Here is a 17,319-nt window from a genome sequence, read left to right on the forward strand (position 1 = left end):
GCCCAGATTGTCAGATGTTTGGCCCTGTCAATCAACTGGCAGGAGGGCGCTTCTTCTCCTTTGGGGACAGCCCCTCACATGTGAAGAGCTCCTGCTAATGAGATGAATCAATTCATTAGAATCGATATGCTCATCCCTACCCTAGATATACCATCATACACCTGCATTACACAAGAACAGGGGCCCTGCAAAGGGTTAATTTGGTACATTACTAAAACGACTAATGCTTTGTATGTATTCCAAAAAGCTGTCTATAGGCGGCACTGTTTAGTTAATTATGCCCCAACTCAGCAGAGGAAACTGGCTTTCCCCTCTAAGGGTGGAATGTGCTAGTTAGTATTGCATTAGCCACTTCTGTTTAGCTCTGCCTGCTGTTCAGGTCAGGTGCTAGTTCAGTTTAGTTCCAGGTGAAACATAATTCCTGTTGAGGAACAATCCCTGAGTGAAAGCTGAAGAGGACATTAATAGACCATCTTGAAACACAAGGCCATGCGTGCTAGCAAGGTATTCGCTGGTTATGGCCGATAGAGACTTTGCTACTTGTAGAAGGATTAATAGCTGATGCCAACTCTTCCCCCTATATAATGGTTTGACAGACTAACGATCTGCACCCCTCAGTCCAGGTAGTGCAGAACTGATTGTGAGACTTTTTGCATGTGGATGGCTTGTAGTTTCTGGCACCTACCGCACTTTCTTGCTATGTGTATGGATGGTTTGTAGTCTGGGATGCCTACTACATTTTTGAGAGTTTTGCATGCCTTTGATCATCTTGGAAAGGTTGCAAAGTGTTTAGAAGGCGCTCAGATACTACTACTCCTGTTATCATCATTGTTGCCATTTTCCTATACACGGCTATTGAGAAGAGACTCTACTTTGACTTGCCTTGGAGCTGTGTCTTGATATTCTTGGGTGTACTACAACTCCCATTATGCACTTTAGTAAAAAGAGACTAGTTTTCTGCAATCTGCCTGGTTACTGACTCCAGCACCATTCGCCGGCCACAGCACCTACACTTGCCTTTCAACCGCACCAAACCCACAACACTAAGGGCACCCTAACTACCATCAGGCAGGAGCCCCAACATAAGGGCGTGCACCGAATGAAGAAATACCTGGCCCTAGGGAGCATTGGTGTGAGGATTGCCACTGTGAATAAGTATTCCAGCCAGAGCCACTACCACTCCCATGCTCTGCTTCTCCTGGGTTGGTTGGCACACACCATCAGCATAGTATCATTATTACTGGAGTCCACTACAGCAAGAGCTATGAAGCCTAGATGAATGTGAATTACCTAGTAGTCACAGTTTCTCAGGGAATCTTTATATTATATACACCTCTTAAAGGCTCCTTCCCAAAATGTTCAATATGAAACATATGTGTATTTTAAATTAGATATTATGTCTCTCTCCTTTATTAAGTTAGGGCACTTTGCTTTCGGTAAATGAGCTGGACTAAGGTAACGACACTTGACAATAATCTCTCTTTATGATAAAGGTTTAACCCATCACAATGTCAAGCGTGAAGATTTGTTTGCCTAACATTATTTCCAAAGATGAAGACATGACAGTTCTTGAGAAACAGCTTTATGGCTGCTCCCATGGCACACATCAGGTTTGGTGTCTGACTCGCGTCTGCTTCCCATAAATACTGAATGTTTTGCACATGTGTAAATCCTGTCCATAGGTTCTTGCAGTTTCAAAGCTAATAAACACATCAGAAGGCAGTAATAAATCTGAATTATTAATATTTTGTGCCTATTGTAAATACAGAGAATGCAAGGTTAACTTTTTAGGGTGAAAACAATAAGCAAAATTAGAAGGGTTGTACAATTTTAGTCAGCCCCCTTTTTAAGCTGATCGCAGGGTGTGACCTTCAGGGATAGGTGTAATTTGTAAAATTTCCCTACCACACTATCACAGGGGGAATGAAGAATTACAAAGTTCTCATTGAATTCAATGCACTTTTGGTATAATGCATGGACACACTGGGTCCTCCAGAGCAGAAGACTCTCTTAGTAGCCACTGTCTGCTCTGGCTAATCGGTGGAAGTCGTAGGAACCTCATTTACTATTTTGGAAATATAAAGACATTTATTGAAGAAATACAGCAATGGTCACAGTCGTAACATAGGCCTAGTCTTCTACAACCAATAGTAAATCCGTCATTATTGTGGGCCCCAAACTATAAAGAGCCACAGCCAAAATGAGGAAGTTTTTCTTCATACCCTAAAGTTATAACACCTCCCAATGTCCTAAGATGCCACAGAAATTGGTAAAGGGTCCAATCCAGTTGGATCTTATTATATACTAGCAGGATGACCCGGCTTCGCACGGGTTTATTTCCACTATTTCATTTAATGTTTTGTGTGTCGTTAAAAGATATCAACAGTGTCCCCCATAACAGTGACCTCCGCAGCAGCCCATCCCTTAACACTGCCCCCCCACAGTGCCCCGCCCCCTTAAAATGTGACCTCCACAGCACCCCACCCCACCGGCCCCCCCAAACAAAAACCAGCACAGCGGACCGCCTCATTAACAGTGACCCTCCCCAGCAATCTACCCCTTAACATTGACCTCCACAGTGTCCACCCCTTTAACAGTGACCTCCACAGTGGCCTGACAATCGTCTAATCAAATTCCTTTTCTTATGGGGCATTATTGTCTTTAAAGGTGTTCTCCGGGAATTAAGAAAATGAAAATACTTAAATATTACTTCATTATAAATATATTCCCAAATACCTTTCATTAGTTATAATGGCTCGTTTTGTCTGGGGAACAATCATTAGGAGACATAAAATGGCCGCCATCCTATTAGTGCACACAAAACCTGTCCTAATCACACAGGAGGACAAGTTACTTGACAACACTGAGGTAAAGAGCGCCTCATCCTCCTCTACTTGTCAGGGATTGTGATCCTCAACACAGCTGATGAGAACTTTAGCAGAATCTCTGTAGGAATGTACTTCATGAGTAGATGTGGCTAATAGGCAGCAGCACTTGTGTGCAGTCTCCATTATTATAGCGCCACATTACCACAGTCTGTCCTGTCCGTCCTCTCTGTAATTCATGTCTCCTCATTACTAGATCAGCTGAAGATCTTGTCACCTGTTTTCAGGATCATAATCCCTGACAAGTAGGAGAGGAGGCTTAGGCGGCTCATTAGCTCAGTGTCCTGAAGTAACTTGTCCTCCGGTGTGATTAGGACAGGCTTGGTGTGTAATAATATGACCGCGGCCATTTTGTTTCTCCTAATCTTTGCTCCTTAGACAAAATGAGCCATTAAAACTAATGAAATGTATTTGAGAATATATCTATAATAAAGTAATATTTACGGATTTTCATTTTCTTCATTCCCGGAGAACCCGTTTAATTGACAGTATATAAAACCCCACAGAATTAGTATACACTTAGGGTCTTGTGAGTTACATCAGCCTCTACAACAACGTTGGCTAAATACATAAGCTGTCTTATCCTAAGAATGTTCTTTGTTGCCTATAGCAACCAATCAGAGCTCATATTAATGACCTATAGCAAAATAGAAGCTGAGCTGTGATTGGTTGCTATAGGCAACCTGATGAATATCCAGGCTAACTGCCACAACAGCCAACAGACAATGGCTCCTGGAGTTTGGCGGTTCGGTTACTAAGCATATTTTTTAGCAAATAATTGGAAAGTGCGGGGTGAAAATTTCCACTCAATACATAGTCTATGACGTTCCCCGAATCACAGGAGGCGGCTGGGCAAAATTTTGTGATTGTAAATGTGACGGTGCGGATTCTTTTAGCGGACATACTTAGATACATACATACACTCAGCTTTATATATTAGACTAGCAGAAGGACCCGGCTTCGCACGGGTATATTTCATCTATTTCATTTAATTTTTGTGTGTGTCGTTAAAAGATATCAATAGTATCCACTATAACAGTGACCTCCACAGTGCCCGCCCCTTTAACAGTAACCTCCACAGCGGTCTGCCCCCTTAACAGTAACATCCACAGCGCCCTCCCCATTAACAGTGACCTCCACAGTGGCCATCCCTTTATTAGTGACCTCCACAGTACCTTGTCTCATTAACAGTGATTTCCACAATAACCCGCCCCCTTAACAGTGACCTCCACAGAGCTCTGTTCCATTAAAATGTGATCTCCACAACACCCGCCCCCTTAACAGTGACCTCTACAGCACCCTGCCTCTTAACACTGACCTCCATAGTGGACTGTCCCCTTCACTGTGACCTCCACTGTTCCCTGCCCCTTAAACAGAGACCTCCACAGCACTTGCCCCTTTAACACTGACCTCCACAGCATCCCACCCCCTTAACAGGGACCTCCACAGCAACCCGCCCTTTTAACAGTGACCTCCACAGCATCCAGCTCCCTTAACAGTGACCTCCACAGCATCCCACCTCTTTAGACGCCCCTTTATTAGTGACCTCCACAGTACCCCATCTCCTTAACAGTGATTTCCACAACACCCTGTCCCCTTAATAGTGGCCTCTACTTAACACTGACCTCCTTAACGGACTGTCCCCTTAACCGTGACCTCCACAGCAGCCTGCCCCTAGGGTGGCCAGAGATCCGTCCTCCGTCTGGCGAAGGGCCTGGATGGACACAGGGATGTCTTTTGAACAGCTCACTCTCAGACAGCAGCACTGTGCAGTGTGAGCGTGAGCTGCAGGTAGAAAGTCACCCTCCCTCCCACCCCTGCAGCTGACAAAAGTTGATTTTTACCTTCATTGTTTCAATCCCCGTCAACTGCGGAGTGGGAGGGGGCATGGCCTATCAGGGTCAGGGCGTGGCTTAGCGGACCTGGGTGCCGGGTTTTTAAGTCCTTCTTTTGAGGGTGGCCTGAATGGCCATCCTACCTGCCCCTGAACTGTGACCTCCACAGCACTCTGCTCCCTTAACAGTGTCATCCACAGCGCCCTGCCCCTTTAAAGCTGACCTACAGCAGTGAAGAAAAATGGCTCGGTTGTTATGGAAACCTGGTTTTAAACTGTGTGTATGTGGAGACTAAGGGCCTGCGAGCTTCTATTGGCTGATAAGGGTCATGTGACCAGGCTTCAATTGGCTAATGCATTTTTGGGGAAAATCTCAGGAACGGTACGTGCTAGAGAGTGGAGACCCGGTCTAAAACCTTCCCGGACACCTGATGTACCTGTGTGCCAAATTTCGTGATTGTAAATGCGACGGTGCGGATTCCTTTAGTGGACATACTGTACACACACATACATACACTCAGCTTTATATATTAGATTGATATGGAATGGATGAGCTCAGCAACCAAATAACTGGACCCCTTATTCCTGAGCAGATCAGGTATATTCTCCTTACAAAATTATATTCTTACATTATTTGACACTGTTCATTATTTAAACCTGTTCACAATGCCATTTTCTTCTATGTTTGTGACATTAAACACTCTTAAAAGCTGCCAAAATGAACCTATGTTCACATACGCTATTAGGGAAATTATGGGGATCCTCCAGTGGCGTACATAGGGACGTAAGGGCCCCATAGCAAGGATTAAACCAGGCCCCGCACACAGGACAGAAGGGTCTTCTCCTAAACCCTTTTCAATCACCTTTGGGCAATTTTTCCGCTGCCTCATTTGCTAAAAGTTGTTCCTTTAGAGGGTAGAGTCCTGACCAAGTTTTCACCTCCAGTAGAAGAGGAGATAATCCCAACTAAGACTGGGCCCCCTCTTGCCCTGGGCCCCATAGCAGTCACATGGTCTGCCACTATGGTAGTTACGCCCCTGGGGCCTCCAAACAGGAACCCTATAAGAGTGGTGAGTGACTATGAAGAACATCTCTCACTCTGGACGATGTTCATGATGACAGCCAACCTATTGCTTTGAAAGGGGATGTTCCTTCAGAAAATGGTATGTTACATAAATAAAGATGCTATTATAAATATTTATAATTATTATTATTATTATTATTATTAATATCATTAATATGCTGACCACTAGGGCAATCAAAATAAGTTATTTCTTCTTCTCTATAGTGTGCTTTGCTGTGTAGACTGGGACAGAATGGCGAGAGTCATAACATTATTATTAGAGGGTGGGCAAATTATTGACAGCTCTTCTGTACTGCTGGAGTCCTATGTAAGGTAGAAGAGCTGCACTGTATTTGCAGATGAGGCACTATATGCATTGCCCCTGGTTTCTAGGGAAAGAAAACTGCACTGCATCACTTCCTTGGAAATTATTCTGTCAATTGACTCCCATTCATTTCATCTGCAATAAAGCCCACACATCCTGCTGTTCCTTCATTGCAAGAAATAGAGGAAGGAAATGTCTGTGGATTCAATATGGTCGCCCCCAGTGAATATTTTATAGACAAAAAATAAATAGCAGTAATCAGTTAATAGTCGAGAGACCCTTCTAACAAAAAAAGGAATTGGTAGGCTGGGTTATCAATCAAATGACGTCACACATTTCACCTGGACTGAGCAGAATCTAGTTTGCAAGCTCTTCACTCAAAGCATCAGTGTGTAGAAGTCTCCTCACTTCAGCAGCACTTTGTATAACAGATTCTTATCTTCTCCCTTTCTAATGTGATGAGTGTCCATTTGTGGCATCTTCTTGAGTTGCACCGAGTTGTTTTCTTATGGTTTCAACATAAGGAGCTGGTTAAAAACCAATAAATCAGGAGTGAAATGTGGATAACAACCATCTCAGTAAAATCAACATGGATAGTGTTCCCGCAGAGAAAATCCTGACAGGTCGGGGAAGCTGAAGCTCTCAGCAGCCAGATCTCTGACTTATAGGAAATATCTTTTTTTGTCTCTTTCCTGCTTCTATTATTTTTTTTTTACTTTTTGAAAAATTCCACTTTGCACCACAGGCTGAAATTCCAGTCTTCACCTTTAGGATTCATCTGACTAACTATTAATTTACTATGAACTGAATGTTTTTGGAAGTCAGGAGAAATCCATAAAATAGACATCATCAGTTGCTGAGTTTTGTCCGCTGAGAATTTCTTTTAAAGGTATAATTACCGCTACTATTATTTTTCTTTTTATGTGTATATGCCCAGCCCGGGTTAACTGTATAATGCCCAAATATTCACTTAATGCTGTAAGGTATCAATGGAATCCTTTGTAGCTTTCTTTCCACAGGTATGGGCACCAGGTGTGAACTTATCCCGCTGGGTACTGTATGGGGCTGGGCCACACCACTGCATTTATCATATGGGGGCAGATTCATTGGTGTTTCGTGCACCAGTCTTAGGCCTCTTGCACACGACCGTATGGCTTTTCCAGTATGTTGCGGTCTGCAAAAAACAGATCTGCAAAAAATACGGATGACGTCCGTGTGCATTCCGTTTTTAGCGGAATGGAACAGCTAGCCCCTGATAGAACAGTACTATCCTTGTCTGTTATGCGGACAATAATAGGACATATTTTATCTTTGAACGGAAATACAGAAACGGAAGGCATACGGAGTACCTTAGTTTTTTTTGTGGATCCATTGAAATGAATGGTTCCATATACGGAACGCAAAGAAACGGAATGGAAACGGAAAAAAAAAACGTTCGTGTGCAAGAGGCCTTAGGGCACGGCCACATGGTCAAGATTCCTGATGCATTTTTGGAAGGCAAAATCAGGAGGGGATCATAAAAGGAGAGAAAGTATAAAGGACACATATGACTTCTCCATTTATTTTATTTTTTTTTAATTCTCACCCGTTTTGGCTCCCAAAAGTGCATGCAGAAACCTGACCGTGTGGTTTTACCCCTAGCAAAAGTCCAGCGCAGTAAGATGAACCAAATGTGCACAAGCTTCTTAATAAATTAGTTGCATCTTGTGCTCTCTGTAGACGAGAACTTAAAGAGGACCTTTCACCGGTCCTGACATTACAATATAAGTACCTGGCAGTGTAGGGCATGATTAGGAGATGTGATATCACTTTTTTTTTTTTTCGGTGGGCTCCTCCGTTCCACCACTGTGCCCCCCGTACTGGTTTCCCGCCCTCTATGCTAATCCATACCATCGGTACAGGATGGAGGAGATAGCCATGTTTCATTATCCCAGGGAGAAAAAAAAAAGCTCACCTTCTCATGCTCTCCACTGCGATTGGCCAGCTCACAGCCAGGGAGAAGGAGACGCCCCCTGAGAAACATGGCCATTTCCTCCTCCCTGTACCGATGGTATGGATTAGCATACTGGGCGGGAAACCAGGACAATTGGGCACAGCGGGCAAATGGAGCAACTCATCGAAAAAAAAAAAAATGCAATATAACATCTCCTCAATATGCCCCACACTGCCAGGTACTTATATTGTAATATCAGGACCTGTGAAAGGTCCTCTTTCACATATTTGCCAGCCATAAGCTATAATTTATACCAGTTTTCTAGGTGATGGTCGTCCCACCTTGTCTGCTAATGCCAGCCCACTTTTTTTTTTACAAAGTTCCAAAGAAAAAAGCTGCAAATTTTTTGCACAAAAAGTCAACTATTTTGATGCCATAAAACTGGCTCATGGGGCTTGATAAATGTCCACCATAGTGTTCAAAACTGTAATGAACTACCTGTTAAAAGTAACTTGCAAAAGTACTATAGCAGCCATGTTTATTTGGGAGAGCACCATTTTTTGTTATAGAGCGGGTGGAATGGAAGGAGGGGGGGAGAGATTACCAAGATTAAGCCTTTCATGGGGAAGGTGGCACTTTTACTTTACCATGGGACTCTCCTCCTATGCTTATACCCATGCACCTCAGAAAATGTGCAAATTTTTTATCTCATCTAACCTGGATCTGAACCAACAAGCCTAACACAAGTTCTCTAGGAAAGGACATCATTTTGCTTATAACAAGGTTAGAATAACAAACTAAAACATCAAAAAGAGGAAGGAGATTATCAGGCCATTGCTGCCTACATGGTGACCTGAATGAGCCTCAGTAAGGTTTTAGATACGTTGTTGCAGATCAATAAACATTGAGAATGACGACCCTAGAGTGTGTTCGTCTTGGAAGTGTCTGTCGATTTCCAGACAGTAGCGGCCTTTGAAGGCGCTCAATAAAGAGGCTAGTAGCATGGAGTGGGCAGAGGGATGTCAATCAAGCCTAGAAATAGGGGTTTGAAGATCAGACTGTAAGTCCAGTATTTTACAGAAAATCCAATAAAAAGCTTTTGACTGGTATTCTGCCTGTGTGTATGAGCATTCTAGGACGCGACCTTTGTTTTGCTTGTACAAGGTAGCAAACACATTGTTACTTAGTATTTCATTTCATGAGATGTATCACTGTCAGATATTTATTAACCTTATCACTTGTGTTTGTGGCTAAGCAATAAGCTACAAGCAACAAGAGAAAAGGTACAGATATAGAAGTTTTTCATTTGACTCCCAACCAATTGTAAAGGGGTTTTCTGAGATTTTTTTTAACTCATGACTTATTCTCTGAATGACAGTAGTTACTGTGTAAGGAAGGCACATAATAAACAACTGATGCAAGCAGACTACCGGTGAGTGTCCTTTACTACTATTGTTCATACGGGACGCCTTCCCCAAAACACGTGCACCACAATGCCATAACTGAAGCGCCGACTGACATGCACTGTAGCTTATTCTCTGGATGGGTCATCAGTATCTGATTGGTGGGGGTCCAACTCCCAGCTGTTTGAACGGAAAGGACGGATTCGGCACATAACTGAGCCGAGCGGAGCCTACGGACCTCATAGACCCCCATAGACTATAATGGGGTCCGTTAGGTTTCCGCTCAGAAGATGATTTTGGAGCGGAGACAAAAGTCCTGCATGCAGGACTTTTGTCTCTGCTCCAAAATCATTTTCTGAGCGGAAACCTAACGGACCCCATTATAGTCTATGGGGTCTGTAGGCTCCGTTCGGCTCAGTTATGTGCCGAATCCGTCCTTTCCGTTCTCCTGCTCCTATAACGGAGCAGGAGAACGGAAAGGCTGAACGCTGATGTGAACAAGGCCTTAGAAGTAAATAATTTGCAGAGAGTAGAGCACGGGTAGGATGGTAGACAGAAATGGGGGAGGAGATGTAGGGGGAGGGCTGGAAAGGTGAGAATGAGCAGTTAGTTTGGAGAGGGGAAAGTTTAGTGACGGGGAGACCAATTAGCAGTGAGTTACTGTCACAATATGTTAGAGTACTGCAGGTAAATCTGCTGCACTATCTCATGAAAACATGTATCCCTATCCACAAGATAAAGAATAAGTATATGATTTCTGGAGTCCTCACTAGTGGGCCCCCAGATGATCACTAGAAATGGGCCCCAAGCCTCCATTCATCTTCAGGGCAGGACAACAGTGAAGTGACGTTTCAGTGGAGTAATAGTAATACACACAGCCGGTGGAAAAAACAGAGCCCTTTGTTAGACCCATAGACATGGAGCAGCAAGGCCACTAAACCATTCAAAATCCTCCTCACTGCAGTCACCCGATAAGGAGGGATCCCCGTTTTAGAGAACGATGGGACCCCAGCAATCATATGTTTATTACCTATCCTGTGTGTAGTGTAAGAAGGTACAAGGAATCATCGTGGATAATAGGTGCTTGTCACCGAGGTTCCTGGCCTCGGTTGAGTAAGAGACGTTTTTTATGTGTCAGCAGCAGTTGCTGTTTGACACCTTGATACTTAGTATGGCTATAATAGCTGATCCGGGACGGCTCTTACTGGCAGTAGTCAAAGTGCTGGGTGGTTGACTACTCCCCATGTTCCAGGCTGGGTTTTGCCAGGCATAAAAACCAGCCAGCACTGCCAGGTGGGGAGGATCACCTCTGTCTGACAGTGGAGCTCAGGAGGTCTGTGTGCTGTGATCTCAGGGCTGTGTTGGGATCCGCGGCTTGAGCCGGGCTGGAGGGCTCAGACCCCCGCCTAACACCTGCCTGTGGAGTTGACAAAGCAGAACTTCCAACATGGTGTGAAGTAACACCCGGGAGAAAAGGTTACTGTTTTGTATTTGAATTTTTCATGTGTGTGAACGATCACCAAGCAACTTGCGTTTTTGTTTTGCTTTCACGTGTGAAGAAACACTGATGTTTTGAACCAAGAACTTGTACTTTGCCTCTGTGCTGCACCCGCTAATCCTAAGTACCAGAGCGAATCCCCACAGTAGATAAAAATGTTTAAAGGGTTTTACACTTTTATGTCATGTCAATGGAACATGCCATGCAAAGAGAAACGTTGTAAGTGAAATAAAACTTCAATATTTTATTGGATATGCGTTAAAATTAGGGAGTATATGTGAATCCCTACAATCTATAAATGGCTGCCCAACCACCACTCAGTATAACGTAACTGGTGGGGATTCAATGGCTACCATATATAGTGACCTGCAGCGTATATATTATCAGCACTGTATAAAAAAAAACGGTACACTATAGCTGGTGTATTTCCTGCGAAAACTGCTGTAGCGCAGTGTATTAGCAGGATAATACCAAGCTGCTCAGAGTTCAGATGTGCCAGATACATATGTCTACAGGGCACCAGGAACAGTTTAAAACAGAAAGAGGTGGTGACAGTCTACCTTTAAAATAAATGACCACAATACAGAGAAACAAATCTGCCACAGTCTGCAGGAGAAGTGCAACTACAGGAACCAGAAACCTTAAACGGTGAGATGCAGGTTCTACCTCTGAGACGTCCTCTTATCTTAAGAACGTTGTAAGGAGGATGTATGGTTGGGACATAACTGTCCTGTGAGTGCAGGCAACTTGTAAAAAAAACGATTTAATGAAAATGGCAGACGAGTACTTATTGTCCCCTGTAGCGCTTATTGCAACGGTGATGTGTAGACAGATGAACTCTCAGGACCTGAACCCACGGAGATCAGCTGAATACCAAAGGTACATTCACATATGGCCATAAGTACTGCGAAACTGTGGCAAAATGCTATGATTTTGCTGCAACTGGGAAAAACCATGGCATTTCATCACAATATCCCAGTGACAGCCAAAAAAACATGATCTGGCTGCAACGTGTGAAAGCAGTTTCAATTCAAAAATACCGACCTTGTGTAATGACCATGTACAGTACAGACCAAAAGTTTGGACACACCTTCTCATTCAAAGAGTTTTCTTTATTTTCATGACTATGAAAATTGTAGATTCACACTGAAGGCATCAACACTATGAATTAACACATGTGGAATTATATACATAACAAACAAGTGTGAAACAACTGAAAATATGTCATATTCTAGGTTCTTCAAAGTAGCCACCTTTTGCTTTGATTACTGCTTTGCACACTCTTGGCATTCTCTTGATGAGCTTCAAGAGGTAGTCCCCTGAAATGGTCTTCCAACAGTCTTGAAGGAGTTCCCACAGATGCTTAGCCCTTGTTGGCCCTTTTGCCTTCACTCTGCGGTCCAGCTCACCCCAAACCATCTCGATTGGGTTCCGGTCCGGTGACTGTGGAGGCCAGGTCATCTGGCGCAGCACCCCATCACTCTCCTTCATGGTCAAATAGCCCTTACTTTCAAAGTTTTCCCAATTTTTCGGCTGACTGACTGACCTTCATTTCTTAAAGTAATGATGGCCACTCGTTTTTCTTTACTTAGCTGCTTTTTTCTTGCCATAATACAAATTCTAACAGTCTATTCAGTAGGACTATCAGCTGTGTATCCACCTGACTTCTCCTCAACGCCACTGATGGTCCCAACCCCATTTATAAGGCAGGAAATCCCACTTATTAAACCTGACAGGGCACACATGTGAAGTGAAAACCATTTCAGGGGACTACCTCTTGAAGTTCATCAAGAGAATGCCAAGTGTGCAAAGCAGTAATCAAAGCAAAAGGTGGCTACTTTGAAGAACCTAGAATATGACATATTTTCAGTTGTTTCACACTTGTTTGTTATGTATATAATTCCACATGTGTTAATTCATAGTGTTGATGCCTTCAGTGTGAATCTACAATTTTCATAGTCATGAAAATAAAGAAAACTCTTTGAATGAGAAGGTGTGTCCAAACTTTTGGTCTGTACTGTATGTTATATGTTATGGACTGGTGGAGCCATACTATAGCTTTGCTCGAAGTCTAAGGAATAGGGAAGCGGCTGGAGCTTTTTCTCATATGTTCTTTCAGAATTTATGACAAATAATGGAATATCCTATGAGATGCCATATAACACATGTAGCATTGCTTCAAGGAAGTACAATACATTGTATCATGGCAAGTAAATGAGCAAAATCCCAAGCCTGCTCCACCGCACACAAGACTATCCTTCCAGCCTCAGGGTTTGTAGAAATGTGGATGAATGCACCTCTGCGAGAACATGTGCGGACATTATTAAGTTATATTGGAGTATATAGACCCCGCACATAACTATGATTTATGGACTGGATTCTTGCTGCAGTAAACTGTGCACCATAACCGGTTATGCTCTTGTGTTCATCCTAATGTAATGTGACTGCCCATAATTTGGGATGTGTAAAGGGACCTGTTTATAAATCCAGGGGCAGACAGTAAGTAACAAAGGAGAAGTTTACGGCGAGGAGGCGAGAACTGCGTGGGAGGGAGTCACTGGCAGACTAATGTTTTCTTAACATCCGCAGAGATTTTGTTTGTGTGCTTTGCTGAGAACGCTTTTATTTTATTTTTACTGAAATCCAACCTTGACACCAGTTGGATAGTTTTATTTTTTAACCTCAGATATTTACCGAGGGTTAATTATAACCCAGCTAATTATTTTATGTAATTTTGTCTTACTCCGCTGCTCCTTACCTCCGCGCTCATCTGCCTCTGATCACATAATGCTGACCCGTCGCATCCATGACGCTAAAACTGATAATCTCATCTTTGATTAAGGGGTCGGAAACACGGCAGATTGGTGTGTCTGGTTGCCGTCTGGTTGCCCTTAGCAACCACCTTCGTTTCACCGGACTTAGATGTCGCAAGCTCACTCACTGAGTTGCCTTTAGTCACAGCCCATGTTTCATGTATACTCCTCGTGTCATCATTAATCCTGATCTTTAGGGTCACCTGTGAGTCAATCCCCACCTGGGACATTTTCTTATTAGTAACATAGTACATAAGGACGAAAAAAGACATCTGTCCATCCAGTTCGGCCTGTCATCCTGCAAGTTGATCCAGAGGAAGGCAAAAAAAACAAACTGTGAGGTAGAAGCCAATTTTCCCCACTTTAGGGGAATAAAAAATTCCTTCCCGTCTCCAATCAGGCAATCAGACTAACTCCCTGGATCAATGACCCCTCTCTAGTAGCTATAGCCTGTAATATTATTACACTCCAGAAATACATCCAGGCCCCTCTTGAACTCTTTTAGTGAACTCACCATCACCACCTCCTCAGGCAGAGAGCTCCATAGTCTCACTGCTCTTACCGTAAAGAATCCTCTTCTATGTTTGTGTACAAACCTTCTTTCCTCCAGACGCAGAGGATGTCCCCTCGTCACAGTCACAGTCCTGGGGATAAATAGATGACGGGATAGATCTCTGTACTGACCCCTGATATATTTATACATAGTAATTAGATCTCCCCTCAGTCGTCTTTTTTCTAAATGTGAATAACCCTAATTGTGATAATCTTTCAGGGTACTGTAGTTGCCCCATTCCAGTTATTACTTTAGTTGCCCTCCTCTGGACCCTCTCCAGCTCTGCTATGTCTGCCTTGTTCACAGGAGCCCAGAACTGTACACAGTACTCCATGTGTGGTCTGACTAGTGATTTGTAAAGTGGTAGGACTATATTCTCATCACGGGCATCTATGCCCCTTTTGATGAAACCCATTATCTTACTGTCCCTGGCAGCAGCTGCCTGACACTGTTTTTTGCAGCTTAGTTTGCTGTTTATTAAAATTCCTAGATCCTTTTCCATGTCAGTGTTACCGAGTGTTTTATCATTTAGTATGTACGGGTGACTTGCATTATTCCTTCCCATGTGCATAACCTTACATTTGTCAGTGTTAAACCTCATCTTCCACTTCTCTGCCCAAGCCTCCAATCTATCCAGATCCCTCTGTAGCAGTATACTGTCCTCTGTAGTATATATATACAGTATACTGTCCTCTGTAGTATATATATACAGTATACTGTCCTCTGTAGTATATATATACAGTATACTGTCCTCTGTAGTATATATATACAGTATACTGTCCTCTTCAGTGTTAATTACTTTACACAGTTTAGTGTCGTCTGCGAAAATTTATATTTTACTATGCAAGCCTTCTACAAGATCATTCATAAATATATATATAAAGAGAATAGGGCCCAATACTGACCCCTGAGGTACCCCACTAGTGACAGTGACCCAATCTGAGTGTGTTCCGTTAACCATAGAAACTTGTGGATACCGCACATCCACCTCTGGTACGTGTGGTACACTTTCTAGCATTGCCACACTTTCCCCTGTTGGTTGACCCAGCTGTATACTCTCAGCAGTTAACAATGCTCTTACATCAACCAACATTTTTTCATCATACACCTTTTCACCACCAGGGGGCGCTTCTCCCCTGACTACAACCTGCAATGGAAAGGGCATGTCATCAACATCATCACATGACATCATGTTTTCATTATGTACTGCAGCCGACTGGGCACTTTTACTTTCCACCCTAGGGGTACTACTGTTTTACTTTAAAGGGACAGGTACAGGTTCTGCAGAGGGGGTTTCTATTTCCCCACAGTCCCCATGCCAAAAGGAAACCACTGCTCCACTTCACCTCATGAACGAGTACTTTACCAGCAAGTCCAAAAGCCCCAGTTCTCACGCTCAGCGAGAACCACCGGATAGTTCTTAGTAACCGCATAATTGTCCCTCACAACTATCGATTTATCACTTACCGGCCCAGCAGTGCAGCCAGCCAGTCGCAGGGGCAACACGTGAGGTGCACGGTGGACCGATGAGGGGCCAAATGGTATAACACACAGTTCATCAGTTTACTCACGGTTAGCAGAAAGCCTCCCTGTGCCGGCAGCACAGTGTTGAGGTGGACAGCACGAAATCCTCCAGGGCACGCTCTGTGGTAGGAAGCATCAGCCAAGATGGTGGTTGAGGTGCCCTTGATGTTAGGGGTGCTTAGGGTGCTTGTTGCGGCTGAGTCCCTTGATGGTTTTTGTCGTGACGCCAGTACCGTTAATGGTGGTACAACCAATAGTGGTAATAAGAAGGTAGACAGTGATAGGATACAACTCACAACTTTTACTTTAGATGTCTTTGGTTGCAGCAGTACAAATATGCAGTCATTTGATGGTACAGAGTTAATTCTGCAAATCCACTGTTTCTAGGCTTTTCAGGTTTTTAGTTTTGGGAGCAGTGGGTTAGGTGTACCCGGTTCCTTTTTGATGTGTGGGATCCTATTCCTTGTCTTTCCCTACAAGCTGAATATTTAGACAGGAAAACTCGACTGCCTCTCAGAAGTTTGGTGTGGCTGCCTGAAGCTATAAGTCCTCCACCATGCAAAGGTGTCTGTGGCCCTCAATAATGGCTCTTATCACCGATGATTCCTTAGGAAAGCTTGTTTCTTTTCCAGGGAGGCAAACTCTTCTCCTACTGGTCAGGGATGCAAGTCTATAGTCCGGCCACAGAAGGAAAACGCTCTTCTGCGCCTCACATCTGAGTATCACCTCCTAGCGAAGTTGGCTCCACTCACTAATCTGTGTCATGAGGTCTTCACTCTACATTCTCTTCCACTAATCTGATCTGACTCCCTCAGATCTGCTCTCTTCTGAACTACATTTTCTTATCTGGTCTGAACTCATCTCTACTCTAATCTGCCTCACTAGGCCTGACCTGGGTATATATATGACCTGAACTATATCCCCATCTAGTGGTGGGATGTATAAATTACACCTAATCTGCCTGGTAACAGGGATTTTGCCCTAGCAACCACCTGGTGGATCCTCCGCACATCCTCTCTAGGACTCTGCTCACACATGCCAGAAACGTAGGAATTCCTGAGAGCCACACCGCTCTCCACCTCCTTTTCTTCCTAATGGTTGCCCTTGGCAACGGCACATATCACCATCATCTTTTCCTCCGGCACTCGACTCTCAGCCAGGTTCAGAGCAGCCTCTCCCAGTGCAGCACTTGGCTTCCTCAACAAGCAATTTTTTTCCTGCACCAGCTGCTGCATTACTTTCTCTGTGACCTCGGTTTTCCGCCAAACCGGACCCCTTCTCACAGAGGACATCACCTCCGGTATGAGAACTTTCTGCCACACCAGACCATCTTTCACCCAGGTCACCATTTTGACCAAAACTTTTTTCCACGAGTCAGTCTCTTTAACTTGGGCATCTGGCCCTTAAAACCACCACACAGCAGTTTTCAGCAGCACCTGCTCTTTCTGCCTTGTCGTTGCTCCCAGCAACACCTTGCCTTTTCATTGC

The 17,319-nt window shown here is 43.8% G+C and overlaps 1 long non-coding RNA gene across 1 annotated transcript; it reads right to left on the reverse strand.

The window, feature by feature from the left end:
* Positions 1-38: 38 nt before the first annotated feature.
* Positions 39-11,976, reverse strand: LOC120979541. The gene is made up of 3 exons (XR_005774316.1): positions 11,608-11,976; positions 6,449-6,634; positions 39-94 (listed from the first exon to the last, which is right to left on the reverse strand). It is a non-coding gene; the product is annotated as an uncharacterized LOC120979541 (long non-coding RNA).
* Between the last annotated feature and the right edge of the window lie 5,343 nt (positions 11,977-17,319).

This window comes from Bufo bufo, chromosome 9, assembly GCF_905171765.1.
Source record: "Bufo bufo chromosome 9, aBufBuf1.1, whole genome shotgun sequence".
In the NCBI taxonomy this organism is placed as follows: domain Eukaryota; kingdom Metazoa; phylum Chordata; class Amphibia; order Anura; family Bufonidae; genus Bufo; species Bufo bufo.